The sequence below is a fragment of the Arachis stenosperma genome, unplaced genomic scaffold, assembly GCF_014773155.1.
Source record: "Arachis stenosperma cultivar V10309 unplaced genomic scaffold, arast.V10309.gnm1.PFL2 arast.V10309.gnm1.Scaffold_100034, whole genome shotgun sequence".
NCBI classification, from domain to species: Eukaryota; Viridiplantae; Streptophyta; class Magnoliopsida; order Fabales; family Fabaceae; genus Arachis; species Arachis stenosperma.
Window position 1 is genome coordinate 759205 of NW_026651373.1, and position 12116 is coordinate 771320.

Below are 12116 nucleotides of genomic sequence, written 5' to 3' on the forward strand. Positions count from 1 at the left end.
AATTTTTTATTTTTAATTTTTGAATTATATTATTAAATTTTTTTATTTAAATAATAAAAATAAAATAAAGTCCATCAATATCTAATAAATAACAGATCTGTAAATTTATTATTTTTTATTTTTAAACATAAAAATATTTTTTCTAATTCTAAAAAATAAAAAAAAATTCTAAAAATACAAGAAATAAAAAAATTAAAATTTTAAGTTTTTTAAATTAATTTCTTCTTAACTTGTTAACAAGTGCAGCAAAAAAGTCACTGTCTGTCTGTAGCATTATCCGGTGAAAAAAAATAAAAATATTTTTAAAAAATTAAATTTTAAAAATTAAAATTTTAAAATTAAAATTTTAAAAATTAAAATTTTAAAATTAAATTTTTTATTTCTGTATTTTTAAATTATATTATTAAATGTTTTTATTTAAATAATAAAAATAAAATAAAGTTCAGCATATCTAGTAAACAACACATCTATAAATTATTATTTTTAAAATTTTTAAACTAAAAAATATCTTTTGTATTTGTAAAAATTAAAAAATTCCAAAAATATCCAAAAAATAAAAAACTAAATTTTATATTTTTTAAAACAATTTATTTTTAATTTGTGAACAAGTTCAGCTAAAAAAAGTCAACTGTCTAGGTGTAACATTATCCGGTGAATAAAAAAATAAAAAATATTTTTAAAAAATAAAAATTTTCAAAACCTAAATTTTTTATTTTTGAAGTTTTAAATTATATTATTAATTGTTTTTATTTAAATAATAAAAAACATAAAGTCCAGCAATATCTATTAAACAATAGATCTATAAATTTATTATTTTTTATTTTGAAACTAAAAGGATATTTTTTCTAATTGTAAAAAATTAAAAAATTCCAAAAATATCCAAAAAAATTAAAATTTTATATTTTTAAATTAATTTATTCTTAATTTGTGAACAAGTGCAGCTAAAAAAAAGTCAACTATCTAGATGTAGCATTATCCGGTGAATAAAAAAATAAAAATATTTTTAAAAAATAAAAAATTTTAAAAAACCTAAATTTTTATTTTTAAATTTTTAAATTATATTATTAAATGTTTTTAATTTAAAGAATAAAAAGAAAATAAAGTCCAGCAATATCTAATAACACAGATCTGTAAATTTATTATTTTTTTATTTTAAACATAAAAATATTTTTTTCTAATTCTAAAAAATTAAAAAATTCCAAAAATATACAAGAAATAAAAAAATTAAAATTTTAATTTTTTTAAATTAATTTATTCTTAACTTGTGAACAAGTGCTGCAAAAAAAGTAAACTCTCTGTCTATAGCATTATCCGGTGAATAAAAAAATAAAAAATATTTTTAAAAAATTAAAAATTTTAAAAAATAAAATTTTTAATTTTGAATTTTTAAATTATGTTCTTAAATGTTTTTTATTTAAATAATAAAAATAAAATAAAGCCCAGCAATATCTAGTAAATAACAAATCAATAAATTCATTATTTTTTTTAATTTTGAAACCAAAAAATATTTTTCCTAATTGTAAAAAGTTCAAAAATTCAAAAATATCCAAAAAAGAAAAAAATTAAAATTTTATATTTTTAAATTAATTTATTCTTAATTTGTGAATAAGTGCAGCTAAAAAAAACAACTGTCTAGGTGTAGCATGATCCAGTGAATAAAAAAATAAAAATTATTTTTAAAAAATAAAAATTTTAAAAACCTAAATTTTTTATTTTTGAATTTTTAAATTATATTATTAAATTTTTTTATTTAAATAATAAAAATAAAATAAAGTCCAGCAATATCTAATAAATAACAGATCTGTAAATTTATTATTTTTTTATTTTTACACATAAAATATTTTTTCTAATTCTAAAAAATAAAAATTCCAAAAATATACAAGAAATAAAAAAATTAAAATTTTAAGTTTTTAAATTATTTTATTCTTAACTTGTGAACAAGTGCAGCAAAAAAAATCAACTGTCCGTGTCTAGCATTATCCGGTGAAAAAAATAAAAAATATTTTTAAAAAAATAAAAATTTTAAAAAAATAAAATTTTTTATTTTGTTTTTTTAAATTATATTATTAAATATTTTTTATTTAAATAATAAAATAAAATAAAGTTCAATAATATCTAGTAAACAAGACATCTATAAATTTATCATTTTTAAATTTTTAAACTAAAAAAATATCTTTTGTATTTGTGAAAAATTAAAAAATTCCAAAAATATCCAAAAAAAATTAAAATTTTATATTTTTTAAAACAATTTATTCTTAATTTGTGAACAAGTTCAGCTAAAAAAAGTCAACTATCTAGGTGTAGCTTTATCCGGTGAATAAAAAAATAAAAAATATTTTTAAAAAATAAAAAATTTTAAAATCCTAAATTTTTTATTTTTGAATTTTTAAATTATATTATTAAATTTTTTGATTTAAATAATAAAAATAAAATAAAGTCCAGCAATATCTAACAAATAACAAATCTGTAAATTTATTATTTTCTTATTTTTAAACATAAAAAATATTTTTCTAATTCTAAAAAATTAAAAAATTCCAAAAATATACAAGAAATAAAAAAAAATTAGAACTTTAAGTTTTTTAAATTAATTTATTCTTTACTTGTGAACAAGTGCAGCAAAAAAGTCAACTATCTGTGTGTAGCATTATCCGATGAATAAAAAAAAAAAATATTTTTTAAAAAATTAAAAACTTTAAAAAAATAAAATTTTAAATTTTTGAATTTTTAAATTATATTATTAAATGTTTTTTATTTAAATAATAAAAATAAAATAAAGTCCAGCAATATCTAGTAAACAACAGATCTATAAATTTATTATTTTTTTAATTTTGAAACTAAAAAAATATTTTTTATAATTGAAAAAAAATTAAAAAATTCCAAAAATATCCAAAAAATAAAAAATTAAAATTTTATATTTTAAATTAATTTATCTTAATTTGTGAACAAATTCAGCTAAAAGAAGTCAACTATAGGTGTAGCTTTATCCGGTGAATTAAAAAAAAAAAAATATTTTTAAAAATAAAAAATTTTAAAATCCTAAATTTTTTATTTTTGAATTTTTAAATTATATTATTAAATTTTTTTATTTAAATAATAAAATAAAAATAAAGTCCAGCAATATCTAACAAATAACAGATCTGTAAATTTATTATTTTTTATTTTTAAACATAAAAAATATTTTTTCTAATTCTAAAAATTAAAAAATTCCAAAAATATACAAGAAATAAAAAAATTAGAACTTTAAGTTTTTTAAATTAATTTATTCTTTACTTGTGAACAAGTGCAGCAAAAAAAGTCAACTATCTGTGTGTAGCATTATCCGATGAATAAAAAAATAAAAAATATTTTTTAAAAAATTAAAAACTTTAAAAAAATAAAATTTTAAATTTTTGAATTTTTAAATTATATTATTAAATGTTTTTTATTTAAATAATAAAAATAAAATAAAGTCCAGCAATATCTAGTAAACAACAGATCTATAAATTTATTATTTTTTTAATTTTGAAACTAAAAAAATATTTTTTATAATTGAAAAAAAATTAAAAAATTCCAAAAATATCCAAAAAATAAAAAATTAAAATTTTATATTTTTAAATTAATTTATCTTAATTTGTGAACAAATTCAGCTAAAAGAAGTCAACTGTCTGGGTGTAGCATTATCCGGTGAATTAAAAAATAAAAAATATTTTTAAAAAATAAAAAATTTTAAAATCCTAATTTTTATTTTTGAATTTTTAAATTATATTATTAAATTTTTTTATTTAAATAATAAAATAAAAATAAAGTCCAGCAATATCTAACAAATAACAGATCTGTAAATTTATTATTTTTTTATTTTTAAACATAAAAAATATTTTATCTAATTCTAAAAAATTAAAAAATTCCAAAAATATACAAGAAATAAAAAGAATTAGAATTTTAAGTTTTTTAAATTAATTTATTCTTTACTTGTGAACAAGTGCAGCAAAAAAAGTCAACTGTCTGTGTGTAGCATTATCCGATGAATAAAAAAAAAAAATAAAATTTAGGTTTTTAAATTAATTTATTCTTAACTGTGAACAAGTGCAGCAAAAAAAGTCAACTGTCTGTGTGTAGCATTATCCGATGAAAAAAATAACAAATATTTTTTAAAAAATAAAATTTTTAAAAAAATAAATTTTAAAAAAAATAAATTTTTTTATTTATAAAATAAAGTTCAATAATATCTAGTAAACAAGACATCTATAAATTTATCATTTTTAAATTTTTAAACTCAAAAAATATCTTTTGTATTTGTAAAAAATTAAAAAATTCCAAAAATATCCAAAAAAAATTAAAATTTTATATTTTTTAAAACAATTTATTCTTAATTGTGAACAAGTTCAGCTAAAAAAGTCAACTATCTAGGTGTAGCTTTATCCGGTGAATAAAAAATAAAAAATATTTTTAAAAAATAAAAAATTTTAAAAAATCTAAATTTTTTATTTTGAATTTTTAAATTATATTAATAAATGTTTTTTATTTATATATTAAAAATAAAATAAATTCCAGTAATATCTAATAAACAACAGATCTGTAAATTTATTATTTTTTATTTTTAAACATAAAAAATATTTTTTCTAATTCTGAAAAATTAAAAAATTCCAAAAATATACAAGAAATAAAAAATTAAAATTTTAGGTTTTTAAATTAATTTATTCTTAACTTGTGAACAAGTGCAGCAAAAAAAGTCAACTGTCTGTGTGTAGCATTATCCGATGAAAACAAATAAAAAATATTTTTAAAAAAATAAAATTTTAAAAAAATAAATTTTTTTTATTTTTGTATTTTTAAATTATATTATTAAATTTTTTATTTAAATAATAAAAATAAAATAAAGTTCAATAATATCTAGTAAACAAGACATCTATAAATTTATCATTTTTTAAATTTTTAAACTCAAAAAATATCTTTTGTATTTGTAAAAAATTAAAAAATTCCAAAAATATCCAAAAAAAATTAAAATTTTATATTTTTTAAAACAATTTATTCTTAATTTGTGAACAAGTTCAGCTAAAAAAAGTCAACTATCTAGGTGTAGCTTTATCCGGTGAATAAAAAAATAAAAAATATTTTTAAAAAATAAAAAATTTTAAAATCCTAAATTTTTTATTTTTGAATTTTTAAATTATATTATTAAATTTTTTTATTTAAATAATAAAATAAAAATAAAGTCCAGCAATATCTAACAAATAACAGATCTGTAAATTTATTATTTTTTTATTTTAAACATAAAAAATATTTTTTCTAATTCTAAAAATTAAAAAATTCCAAAATATACAAGAAATAAAAAGAATTAAAATTTTAAGTTTTTAAATTAATTTATTCTTTACTTGTGAACAAGTGCAGCAAAAAAAGTCAACTGTCTGTGTGTAGCATTATCCGATGAATAAAAAATAAAAAATATTTTTTAAAAAATTAAAAAATTTAAAAAAATAAAATTTTAAATTTTGAATTTTTAAATTATATTATTAAATGTTTTTTATTTAAATAATAAAAATAAAATAAAGTCCAGCAATATCTAGTAAACAACAGATCTATAAATTTATTATTTTTTTAATTTTGAAACTAAAAAAATATTTTTTATAATTGAAAAAAAATTAAAAAATTCCAAAAATATCCAAAAAATAAAAAATTAAAATTTTATATTTTTAAATTAATTTATCTTAATTTGTGAACAAGTTCAACTAAAAGAAGTCAACTGTCTGGGTGTAGCATTATCCAGTGAATTAAAAAATAAAAAATATTTTTAAAAAATAAAAAATTTTAGAAAACCTAAATTTTTATTTTGAATTTTTAAATTATATTATTAAATGTTTTTTATTTATATATTAAAAATAAAATAAATTCCAGTAATATCTAATAAACAACAGATCTGTAAATTTATTATTTTTTTATTTTTAAACATAAAAAATATTTTTTCTAATTCTGAAAAATTAAAAAATTCCAAAAATATACAAGAAATAAAAAATTAAAATTTTATGTTTTTAAATTAATTTATTCTTAACTTGTGAACAAGTGCAGCAAAAAAAGTCAACTGTCTGTGTGTAGCATTATCCGATGAAAAAAATAAAAAATATTTTTAAAAAAATAAAAATTTTAAAAAAATAAATTTTTTTTATTTTTGTATTTTTAAATTATATTATTAAATTTTTTATTTAAATAATAAAAATAAAATAAAGTTCAATAATATCTAGTAAACAAGACATCTATAAATTTATCATTTTTTAAATTTTTAAACTAAAAAAATATCTTTTGTATTTGTAAAAAACTAAAAAATTCCAAAATATCCAAAAAAGAAAAAATTAAAATTTATATTTTTAAATTAATTTATTCTTAATTTGTGAACAAGTGCAGCTAAAAAAATTCAACTATCTAGGTGTAGCATTATCTGGTGAATAAAAAAATAAAAATATTTTTAAAAAATAAAAAATTTTAAAAACCTAAATTTTTTATTTTTTAATTTTTAAATTATATTCTTAAATGTTTTTTATATTGATAATAAAAATAAAATAAAGTCCAGCATATCTAATAAACAACAGATCTGTAAATTTATTATTTTTTATTTTTAAACATAAAAAATATTTTTTCATATTCTAAAAAATTAAAAAATTCCAAAAATATACAAGAAATAAAAAATTAAAATTTTAAGTTTTTTAAATTAATTTATTCTTTACTTGTGAACAAGTGAAGCAAAAAAGTCAACAGTCTGTGTGTAGCTGATGTGCGGAAAACGATCCGACACAAAACTCACCGGCAAGTGTACTGATGTGCGGAAAACGATCCGACACAAAACTCACCGGCAAGTGCACCGGGTCGCATCAAGTAATAATAACTCACGGGAGTGAGGTCGATCCCACAGGGATTGAAGGATTGAGCAATTTTAGTTTAATGGTTGATTTAGTTAAGCGAATCAAGATTTGGTTGAGTGATTTGTAATTTGCAGAATTTAAATTGCATGGAAAGTAAAGGAAATGGGTAAATTGCATAAAACTAAAGAGGGCAAGAAATTAAAGTGCTGAATCTTAAAGAATAAGAAATTAAAGGGGCAGAAACTTGGAACACAAGAAATGTAAATTGCAGAATCTTAAATTGCAAGAAATGTAAATGTCTTGAATTGTAAAGGGGATGGGGAGTTGGATTTGCAGAAATTAAACAAGGAAAAGTAAATTGCATCAAACAGAGAAGTAGGAGAGGGTGTGGATGAAATCAGATCTTGGAGTAGAGAAGTAAATGAACATGAAAGCAATAAACAACAGAATGTAAATTGGGAATGTAGATCTCAGGTCCCAGAGACTAGAAAACCAAGTCTAGATCTCAATGCCTTCCTAGATCCAAGAAGAACAATTGCAAGGAAATTGTAAATTGCAAGGGAATTAGATGAAGAAGCAAGTAACAGAAATGAGAATTCAATTGCAGTGAAAATAAACAAGATCCAAGGTGAGATTGAAACAGAATTTCTTCAATTCTTCCCCTTAAGATCCGAAGCAAAGAAAGTAAAGAGTGCTTGGCAAGAACAAGGAAGAAGAGAGATCAATTCTCCTCCCCAATTCTCTTGAATTAAAACAACAATGCTAGAATGTAAAAGTGAACTTCCAATATTCCTAACCGAAAAGAAAAACTCTATGAAAACTAAAAAGGGAAGCTCCCCGAAGAACTTGAATTCTATCCTATTTATACACTTTCTTCAAATGATCTTCAAGCCTTGAGTTGGGCCTTTGCTCTTGGTGGAATTGGGTTGAAAGAGGCCTTGGTTGATTTCTCTTGAAGTTTGGAGAGGAATCAAAGTGAACCAATTGAACCGGGTTGGAGTTTTGTAAAAGTCGGAGTAAAAGTTTGAGTCAAAGTTAGGGGTCTAACTTTGAGGCTAACTTTTCATATCAGCTAGCAAAATTTGCTGATACCAACGTTGGTGCAAAAGTTAGGGGTCTAACTTTTGCTCCAACGTTGGCCCTTCCTAATGCTCCTAAGGCGCCAACGTTAGCCCAAAAGTTAGGGGGCTAACGTTGGCGCAAGCTTTTGCCCATTCCTTTACATCTTCATGTGCCAACGTTAGCCCAAAAGTTAGGGGGCTAACGTTGGCGCAAACGTGAGGAGCCCATGGACAAATTTTCATGCCAACATTAGCCTCCAAGTTAGGGGGCTAACGTTGGCGCAAACGTTGAGTAGCCCTACGGTGATTTTCCAATTCTCACGTTAGCCTCCAAGTTAGGGGTCTAACTTTGAGGCTAACTTTTCACCCAAAAGTTTGTGCAAAAGTTAGGGGGCTAACTTCAAGTCCAACTTTATGCTTCCTGGTTCAATTTCACTTGTTTCATTGTCCTCTCTTTGCTTCTAGCCATTCCTTCTTGCTTCAACCTTTCTCCAAGCTTTCTTCACCTATCATTAATCAACCAAACACATCAAAGCTATGCTCAAAATCATGAGATATTCAATCTATCATAATATGCAACAATTATAGCATAAAACCTCATGAATTTGCATTAATTATCTATGGTTGATTCAATCAAAGGAAGCATGAAAATCTACCCAAATTGGCTTGCTTAGGCCTCAAGAAAGTGAATAATTCAAGTGAAAACAAAAGAAAAAGACTAGTGAAACTAGGCTAAGATGACTTGTCATCACAACACCAAACTTAAAGCTTGCTTGTCCCCAAGCAAGAAATGAATTATGCTCAGAGGTTCTTTCAATTAAGATGGATTGAAGAACTTGTAAAGTACAGTGAGTGAAGTGATTAAGTAACAGTGGGGTGAACTCTAAATTATATGCTCATGCAAGGGCTTCAGTGCTCACTAGTCCTTACACATTGGGAGTCGTAGGTCTTAGGATTTTCATCCGAATGGTATCATAGAGATCTCTTTATATGTAATCACCTTGAAGCAACTTATAGTTTCTGTGCTTTGGCCTCGACTTTAAGTGTCATGTCTCAAGACGGCTCTTTAAATAAGTTTTCAATCAATACTCCTAAACCAGTTGGTTTTAAGGTATTAGGTGTTAAAGCACCCCTAAGGATTTACTTGCTCAAGCCTCTTTCCTTGACACACTTCAACCACAAGCATTTACTAGGATAGCAACTCTTTGAGTTTTTGTTTCTTTCTTTCTTTTTCTGCCTAGTAATTGATGCTCAGAGCCTTGGGCCATGTTCTTTTTGTTTTTGTATTTTCTTTACTTTTCTTTTTGTTTTGTTTGCTGCTTCTCGGATCAATTGATTTTTGAGAATCTCCACAATACTTCTTTGAACTTCATATCCTGCCTATGAGCTCCCATGCAAGTTTTCACAAGCATGCAACCTCAATACATAATCATACAACTAGAACCACCACTTCTCCTAATCTTTTGCTTACCTCAAAATTGTTTAATTCCTCAATCCTTCTTTCAAAGAACTTTCATGTGATGCATTCTTGAAAATTGAGTGCAAACAAGTTTTGAAAATAAGAATGTTGTGAATAATCAAGCATCTTGCTTATTGAATTATAAAGAAAGACTATGCTATGCAGGCATGCAGGGGTATATAAAGAAAACTATACTATGCAGACAGGCAGGACAAATAAGGATACAATCCAACTTTCAATTACAGCAATATTTGATGTAAAATAATCACTCAACAATACAACCTGTTGGAGTTCACTTGCTTTCCTTCTTCTCATCATCATCAATGCTGACTTTCATGTTCATCTTTCACCTCTTTGGTTGATGATGCTAAAATCTCCAAAAGTTTGTATGATATTCTGCAGTGATATTGGAAGTTGCTTGTTCCCCAAGCACTTAGAAACAGTGGTTAGTCTGCATGATTTATTTGTGGGCTTTTGAACTTACTTTGGTGTGGGAACACCAAACTTAGTACCTTGCCAAAGGTTTTCATTAACCATGTGTGAAATTCTTTTTTTCTTTCTTTTTTTTTTCAAAAGCAATAAAACTGAAAATAGCAGAATAGTTAATTAGTTTGTCTAAATGCTTGAAGCTAGCATTATGCAGAAGGTGAGAATATATTGTATGATGGAATTTTGGTGGAACACCAAACTTAGAATCCTTCATTCTCCCTTAGATTGTTTTGGTGTGCAACACCAAACTTAGCTTCTTGCAATATAGATAAAACTAATTAACCTTTTATTGAAACAGATATAAAAAGAAAGTTACCTCCAGTTGGGTTGCCTCCCAACAAGCGCTCTTTTATTGTCACTAGCTTGACATCTTGCTCTTTGATTTTGGAGGTTGAAAATCATAATGCCTCAGTTTTTCTCCTCTTGCTGTAGGATTCCTTTCCTCCATGATATGCACAATCACAAACAATCCAAATGAAAATTGGATATTCTCATGCCAGAATGTAGTCAGAGGATTAGTTGACACAATGTGTCAAACAGTTAATAGGCTTTGAGAGAAAATCAGAAGAAAATTGCTCTTGTTGTACAGAACAACAAGAAACGGACACAGAACCAGAAAAGCAATGTACTCTACTGAGAGAGCAAAGTTAGTGTTAGTTTAGGCAAAAATTCAAACAGTTAGTGGGTTAGTCAAAATAAAGAAAAAGTGCTTGATCTAAACCACCACCTCACTTAATCATTGTCAATCTATTCAATCCCCGGCAACGGCACCAAAAACTTGATGGTATTTTTGCGGAAAACGAATTTCCAACACACAAATCCAACCGGCAAGTGCACCGGGTCGCATCAAGTAATAATAACTCACGGGAGTGAGGTTGATCCCACAGGGATTGAAGGATTGAGCAATTTTAGTTTAGTGGTTGATTTAGTCAAGCGAATCAAGATTTGGTTGAGTGATTTGTGATTTGCAGAATTTAAATTGCATAGAAAGTAAAGGGAATGGGTAATTGGCATGAAAATAAAGAGAACAGGAATTTAAAGTGCTGAATCTTAAAGAACAAGAAATTAAATGGCAGAAACTTAGAACACAAGAAATGTAAATTGCAAAATCTTAAAGTGCAAGAAATGTAAATGGCGTGAATTGTAAAGGGAATTGGGAGTTGGATTTGCAGAAATTAAACAAGGAAGAGTAAAATTGCAACAAGCAGAGAATTAGAGAATGGCTTGGATCAAACCGGATCTTAAACAGCAAAGTAATTGAGCATGGAAATAATAAACAGAGAGTGGTAAATGGGAAATCCGGATCTCAGGACCCAAGAGACTAGAAAACCAAGTCTAGATCTCAATGCCTTCCTAGATCCAACAAGAACAATTGCAAGGAAATTGTAAATTGCAAAGAGATTAGATGAAACACAAGTAACAGAAATGGAAATTCAATTGCAGTGAAAATAAACAAGATCCAAGGTGAGATTGAAACAGAATTCCTTCAATTCTCCAACCTAAGATCCAAGACAATTATAATTGAAATTGAAAGCAATAAAATTAAGAGGGAGAGAATGGAATTCTCCTTCCCCCAAACTAAGAAAGTAAAGATCACTCAATATCCAAAGCTCCCCGAAAACTCTTATGAAAAATTCAAAAGAGAAACTCTATGAAAACTAAAAAGGGAAGCTCAAAAGAAGAGCTCTATGAAAAATAAAAAGGAAAAGCTCCTCGAATAACTTGAATTCTATCCTATTTATACACCTTCTTCAAATGATCTTCAAGCCTTGAGTTGGGCCTTTGCTCTTGGTGGAATTGGGTTGAAAGAGGCCTTGGTTGATTGCTCTTGAAGTTTGGAGAGGAATCAAAGTGAACCAATTGAACCGGGTTGGAGTTTTGTAAAAGTTGGAGTAAAAGTTTGAGTCAAAGTTAGGGGTCTAACTTTGAGGCTAACTTTTCATATCAGCTAGCAAAATTTACTGATGCCAACGTTGGTGCAAAAGTTAGGGGTCTAACTTTTGCTCCAACGTTGGCCCTTCCTAATGCACCAATGGCGCCAACGTTAGCCCAAAAGTTAGGGGGCTAACGTTGGCGAAAACTTTTGCCCCTAGCCTTACAACTTCATGTGCCAACGTTAGCCCAAAAGTTAGGGGGCTAACGTTGGCGCAAACGTGAGGAGCCCATGGACAAATTTTTCATGCCAACGTTAGCCTCCAAGTTAGGGGGCTAACGTTGGCGCAAACGTTGAGTAGCCCTGGGGTGATTTTCCAATTCTCACGTTAGCCCAAAAGTTAG